The sequence below is a fragment of the Haplochromis burtoni genome, unplaced genomic scaffold (assembly GCF_018398535.1).
Source record: "Haplochromis burtoni strain Fernald_Lab_line unplaced genomic scaffold, NCSU_Asbu1 Contig_3375, whole genome shotgun sequence".
NCBI classification, from domain to species: Eukaryota; Metazoa; Chordata; class Actinopteri; order Cichliformes; family Cichlidae; genus Haplochromis; species Haplochromis burtoni.
Genome location: NW_024585736.1, coordinates 1 through 7,125, shown reverse-complemented (window position 1 = coordinate 7,125; position 7,125 = coordinate 1). Strand labels below are relative to the sequence as shown.

At 36.2% G+C, this 7,125-nt stretch overlaps 1 long non-coding RNA gene across 1 annotated transcript; it reads right to left on the bottom strand.

The window, feature by feature from the left end:
- Nucleotides 1–5,610: 5,610 nt before the first annotated feature.
- LOC102304987 lies at nucleotides 5,611–7,102 on the bottom strand (the record flags this gene model as incomplete). The annotated part of the gene is given in 4 exon segments (XR_318142.3): nucleotides 5,611–5,790; nucleotides 5,909–5,995; nucleotides 6,112–6,377; nucleotides 6,972–7,102. It is a non-coding gene; the product is annotated as an uncharacterized LOC102304987 (long non-coding RNA).
- Between the last annotated feature and the right edge of the window lie 23 nt (nucleotides 7,103–7,125).

Sequence of the window (7,125 nt, the reverse complement as noted above, 5' to 3'; positions counted from 1 at the left end):
CTCTCTTCCATCTGCTCCAAAATTGCTCCGTTAGGTATTGTACCTGACGCCATTGCTTCCGAGCATACAGATCCTCTTTAACAAACTGTCCTGGAGGAGGCAAAGCTGTTGTGGTTTTCATAGTTAGGAGATGATTTGGAGTTATTGGTTTCAAACTGTTTGGATCATTGAGATTGTCTGTCGACTGTGAGGACGTTTCTCACAGTCTGAATTTGTCGTTCCCATACTCCACCTGCGTGGCTTTTCTCTTCTTTTCTTGCTTGTTTGGTTAGGAACGGGCCGAAAACATCCATACCACAGTATGTGAAAGGCGGAGAACATTTGACTCTTTCTGTGAGGAGATCTTTCATTTTTTGTCCTTCCACAGCTCTCCTTAGTCTCCGACATGTCACACACTGACGGATGTAGTCTGATACTGTTTGACTTAGCTTGGGAATCCAATAACCGCTGGACCGTATTTCGCTCATTGTGAAGCTCTTTCCTTGATGATTTATTCTTTCGTGACAGTGAGCGATTATGAGTTTAGTAATATGATGGTCTCTTGGAATGACAGTTGGATGTTTGAATGTGTTAGGAAGCGATGAGTGTTGTAGCCTTCCTCCCACCTTGAGCACATTGTCTTCGTCCAAGAAAGGATCCAAGTTGTACATTTTGTTGCTCTCATGTAGTGCCTTTCCTTTGCTTAATGTCTTTATCTCATCTGAAAATGTTAGTCCTTGTAAGTTTTTGATAATCATCATTTCAGCATTTTGTCTTTCAGTTACAGTGCTGAGTGACTTTGATTTGTCTCTGAGTAGGAAACGTTTGAGACGTGCTATGGCACCGACAGCATGTGACCAGGATGAGAACCTTGTGAGACGGTCACAGAGACTTACACATACTTGTGATGTTATGATCTCACACTGTTCTGGTTGCAGAGACTTTTGCCGTTCAGTCATTTGGTCAGCTTCTCCTTCTGGACTGTGATCCAAACTAAGACTTTATCAACAAATACCCACATATCTCAGCAATGAAATTGGGAATGGAAAGCCAAGGGCCATGGGGAAGAGTCATTATGATTTGACTGATCACCTACTTCTCATCTACTGGAACCATCAGCGAAAAGAAGAAAGAAAAGAAACACATCACGCAAGAATGATCTTGATCAAAAGAATTCAACAGATTTATTGAGCACATTTACTTATACTCCCCTACAGCACAAATCCTTTTAATTTGAGTACTCAATATACTTTCTCCAAGTTCCAGCCTCAAGCCAAGATTTTCATTTTATCATTGAAATGTTGCCATTTATATCACTGATGGAACAGATTTAACATTTCATAGTTTTGAAAAGCTCTAAAAAATTTGTTTCATACTATTTTTTTCAATATTCTTTTATTCTTTTTATAGCCATATCACAGATTTCTCTCATGATTGCATGCAATTCTTAAAGGTATACATGCATGCAAATTGTATTTACATATGCAAATGATTCAAATTAACATACTCTAAATATGTTTTATAAATAAATGTAAAACTTATAACATAACCCTGTGCAAAAAAAAGTCCTCATTTAAAATATTCTTAACAACTAAATGTAAAACAGATGTACAGTATAAGGTAAACACAACAGTTGGATAGTGTAAGCCAGGAACACAGTGTGACAGAAACACTGGTGTCATTCAGAACAGCTAATTAAAACAAAGCCAACAGTGTTAATGAAAAGTGATTAGTGAATGCTCTGTAGTTCTCATTGCTGTCAGTTTAACTGTGACCAAATTATCATCAAAGAAAGACTTGATGATTTCAAGAAGGTTTGTTGGCAAAAGAAGATTATCAACCCTATTCTGAAAAAAAGGGATGCCGAGTAAAATGTAAATAAAAGCTGAATTTAAAGATTTGCAAATCTCACAACCCCAAATTTTATTCACAAAAAACCCATCAAAAACACACTTTACATACTTCACAAGTATGTAAAGTGTGTTTATTAAGCGCAGGCAATCAGACAAGCAATCACAAAGTGGTGTACACAAAAGGCTAAAATAAACATGAACATTAAACTCCCAGGACCTGGCGTCCACATATGGACATCACATTTTGGGTTGTCTAGACCAAAATACTAATTTTGCTCTACAAGGGCCTGATATCCACTTACCAGGGTGTTGTACTTCCACTCATATATGGAAACAAAAATCAGGTTAAAAAAAACAAACATGTAATTTTTGGTTTTTACATTCATCAGGTCCTAATCAGCCCAAATAGCAAAGAAAATTAAAAATGCATGCCATGAAAGAGTTTGGGTCTTAGGAGGTTAAGTGTGAAAAAAATGAAATAAGATATAATAAAATAAACTGGTAGTTTCAAAATAAGTAAAACATAATTCAATAAAAAATTCTCGGGAAAAGGCCTGTTTGAAAAAAGTTTTAACTGCTTTTTAAAATAATGCACAGAGTCAACTAATTGTAGTTTTGATGGTAAGGTGTGCCACAGCTTTGGTGCCACAAGCTCAAAGGGTCTGTCACCCTTAGTTTTTAGTCAGGTATGGGGAACAACAAATTCAGAGTCTGTGAATGGAGACGACAAGAAGCAGTGTATTTTGTAAAAATCTGAGATAAATAATCTGTGACCTGGCCATTTAGTGCTCTGTATGTTAAAACAAGAATTTTTAAACGAATCCTAAAATCTACTGGGAGCCAATAAAGAATATAAAATAGGAGTAATTTGAACTTGTTAGCTAGAACTTGTTAGTAGTCTGACTGCAGCATTTTGAATAGCTTTGAGGTGTGAAAGAGAGGATCTGTCCAAGCTGGTAAACAGAGCATTAAAATAATCTAAATGCGATGACACAAATGCAAGAACTATTTTTTCCAGTTCAGCTGAGGCGACAATATGTCGCAATTTTGAAATGTTCCTTAAATGAAAGAAACAGGAACAAGACAAAGATTTTATATGCAAGTCAAGGCCCAAAGAAGACTCAAATATTACTCTAAGATTTTGAATGTTGGTGTTAGTAGTTGAACAAAAAGAAGCAAGAATCCGACTGATTTAAGAATGTAGTTCAGGAGGAGCTATAATCATGGTCTAAGGTTTGTTAGTGTTTGAAACAAGGTAATTGCTAGAGAGCCAATCAGTAACCTGAGTTACCCAGTGGACTAAGCTGGACAGCCTATCCAGCTAATGAGGCTTAAAAGACTGTCATCGGCACAGAAATGATAAGAAATGTCACTAAAAGATTGAAAAATGCCAGCGAGAAAGAAGAAGCACCTAGAAAGAAAATAATGTATGCAAACCTGAACCCTGTGGAACCCAGCAGGTTAGGGAGGCTATGATAGAGGTGAACTTGTTTGTTCTAACAGAGAAGGTCCTGTCAGATAAGTAAGAAGAAAACCAGTCTAAGGCAGAGCCAGATACACCAGCCAGAACATTCAGCATATTAAGTAGGATTTTATGATCAATTGTATCAAAGGCTGCACTGAGATCAAGCAATATGATTACAGAACAATTCCCTGCATCAGAAGCCATTAAAAGATTATTATAAACCTTCAAGAGGGCGATCTCAGTGGAGCACTGCTTTTGAAAGCCAGATTGAAAAAGGTAACAAATCTTTAATTTGCATAGTAAAGATCTGAACTGATTTTCTACAAGTTTTTCTAATAATTTGCTTATAAGTGACAATTTTGAAAATAGGCCAATAATTACCAGTAAAGTTGGGATGAACATTCGACATATTTAAAATACGATGGAACATAACTTTGCCTCAGTTCCACATGATAGACAGCAATGTGGGACCAATGCTGGTGAGTCCCAGACAGGAGAAAAGCAGGTAATGTATCTAAGGAGCATGACAAGAATTTCATTTTACCTATTACTGTAGTTAAGTCATTAAGTGTAATTGGAGGGAAAGAAAAGTAAATGACCCAGGGCACTGAGGACCATCATAAGGGAAGCTACTTGAGGAGATTTTGGATCTTAAGCCCATCACCTTATTTACAAAGTGATTGAGAAATGTATTGCAATCATCGTCAGAAAAGAACATAGCATGCTGGGTTGGAGGGGAAACAATCCTGTTGATAGTCTCAAATAATACCCTTGGATTATTCTTATGGAAATGTATGAGATTATTGAAATAAGAGGATGTAGCCTCTTTCACTGACTCATTATATATGTGAAGAAGCTCTACAAAGTATTTGTGATGGAAACTTAGAGCCGGGGACTTCCACAGATGTTCTGCTCTTTGACGGGAATGTCGAAGATCGCAAGTTTGATTATCTAACCAGGGTGTGCAGGAACTGACAGAGCAATGACTACTGTGGTTTTGTGAGGAGCGATCTGATTAAAAGTGGCTATCAGGGTTCAATACAAGACTTAACAAGGAGCTCAACATGGTCACAAAAAGTTATAAAATTAAAAAGAAAACTTAGAAATGATAGCTATCAATAAAGCGCCTGTACCTAATACAAACTTGGGAAAAAGTTTAAAAGTTTAAGAGTCCATAATGCTCAGGAAATTCCTAGTGGTACTATTTGATGGGTCCTCTGCACGAATGTTGAAGTCCCCAACAATGATGACCTTGCCCAACTTAATAGCAGAAGTCTGACAGAAAAGATGCTGCAGACCCAGGTGGACCATAAATTGAAATACCATACATCGGTTGATCTCTTCCAGTTTTGATCATAATTATCTCAAAAGAGCTGTAACAGCTCGAAGAGATCATCTGGCATAAAAATGTCTTTTTAAAAATCACAACTGTTCCACCTTCTCGTCCAGAGATCTGAGGTTCACAGAAAAATGAACAGTCTGCAGTGCATAGCTCTAAAAGATGTGAGACTTCATGCTGCCATGTCTCAGAGATAAACATAAAATCAAGCTAAATATAAGCTAAATTATATCAAATATAAGACTGTTGTCAATTGAGCGGCCATTGAAAACTCATTATTATACAAAATTTCAGTTATGTGAAAACAAAAAAAAAATTAATTATCATCATTCAGAGTAACAATAACATTTAAAGTTGATATAGCAAATTCCATTAAAAACACTTTCTAAATTCTGCTAGTACAAAATAGTCAACATTGTTTTTTGCTGTTATTTAGTGTGTTTGTTGGCCACACATACATGCAAATCCAATATTCTTTAACACAGCTTGGGTCGGGTCTCTACCACCTACTGGTAGAAGCATCTGTTCTTTGGGTTTCTGAATACACCACCAGCCAAAAACTAAACTGAGCACATGTTGTCACTAAAAACGTCATCTTTCACATACACAACCATTCAATACATTTTATCATATTACTAAAGTGGCATGTCATTTTTTTATCCATTAGCACAGTATTAATATATGTACATAATAAATTTTGCATTAAATATGCAACAATATAATAAAAGTATTTACCTGAGTGCAACTGTTAATCACTGCTTGACTCTTTCAAAATATATATCTAATTAAAATGTGGTTGGCTGTTGTTTTTGTACCAGAGATTTCAAAGTGTGTAAATGGATGCAGTCGTCTGACTTAAATGACTTGTTTCAAATTCCTGAATGTTGTCTGCGTTCATCTTCAAACTAACAAGAAATCTAAAGAATTGGAACCAGATCCAGAGATCTGCATATCGTCAACATCTCCAGGTTTACCTCTGCTAAACTGACTGATTTTGTCTTGCAAGAGGTCTCTTTCTCTCAGTAGGCTTTGCAGCAGGTTGTTGCAGCAGGAACATAAGTGGGTTGAATTCGACTGAAATTGCTCGGTCTGGCACATGTCTTCTATCACAGAGGTGTTGCAAGGAAACTGATTGATATCCTCTTTTGAATAAACTGGAAATAAACATAATTTTGGGGTCATATTTTTTATACTTTCCATCAGAAAACATGTTACAGTACTTATGATACATTTATTTTCCATTATAAATATATATTTGTGTTCACAATTTACCGGCAAGGTGGAGGGAGATATTGAGGATGGCTTGTAAGATACACAATACTCCTAAAGTTACAATCCCCATCCTCAGGAGTCTTCTTTCTGTAAACACAAAAACAGATAAATACATAGTACATTCACAATAGTGAGACAGCTTTCTGATTACTTCAAAATCGTGACTGTTTCTCTTTTAGTTTGCATTTTTCTCATATTCTTACCTGATTGAGCAGAGTTGATGCTGCTTGTTCCAGTTTTGACCTTTTTTCCCCCAAGGTCATGTATGGTGGAATACTCAGAAAGCTCTAATTCTTCTGCCATGAGGTTAACTTACAGTGAGATGGGTTAGTCGTGCCTCAGTTTCTGTGCCCTGGCATCTGTTGTTTCTCAAATGTGACGAGTTGCCTTCACGTTATTTTCTAAAGAAAGAGCTGCTCTTGTTTTGAGGAAGTGTTTTCATTGTGGTTTTATGTTGATGAGTCAGCCTCTGGAAAGATTAAATTCAGATTTAATTTTAGTTTCGAAAATTATGTTTCTGTACATAGTTGATTAATCACATTTATCTTTTTACTTAATTTATAATCCATTTGCATAAATGCCCACCCGCCTTTTAAAGACTTCATTCTTTATGCAGTTTAAAATGGTCACAAACTCAACAGAGAACCAATTTGTTAAGGTCTTGAACCAGGCTGGTCAAATTTGCTATAAATTGATCTGCAACAGCAAGCAGTTCATTTTGTTTGTAAATCAATGTTGTCAGCAGATTTCAGTCTACAGTTATGATTTTGTAAAGGACAAAGGTAAAAATGTTTATTGCAAGAATTTTGATATTCAGGTTGTAGCATCCAGTCGAACTGAGAAGGCCAGAACTGATGGTTGTTGAATGACCTTTATTATTCCTTGCCGTGTATCAGACAACGAACCAACGTAAGAGCTAGACAAACAAATAAAACAATTACCATATTATTCATGTAACACCATCTTAACTGCTCATTACGCTGGTCTAACCGTTTTCTATTAAACTATATAATACATATTATGCATTTCAGATTGCTCAAATTAAATCATATACATTACAAACCTTGTTCCCCTGTCGACTGTAGCTAGAACCATTCGTCTTTGTACAATTTAACCATATTCTTCTCTCCCTTTTCTCCGTTAGCATTAGTTTTCCGTTTTCTTCCGTCTTTTTGTACATCAAGTTGTTTACCATTAAACCATTCACTTCCGGTCAC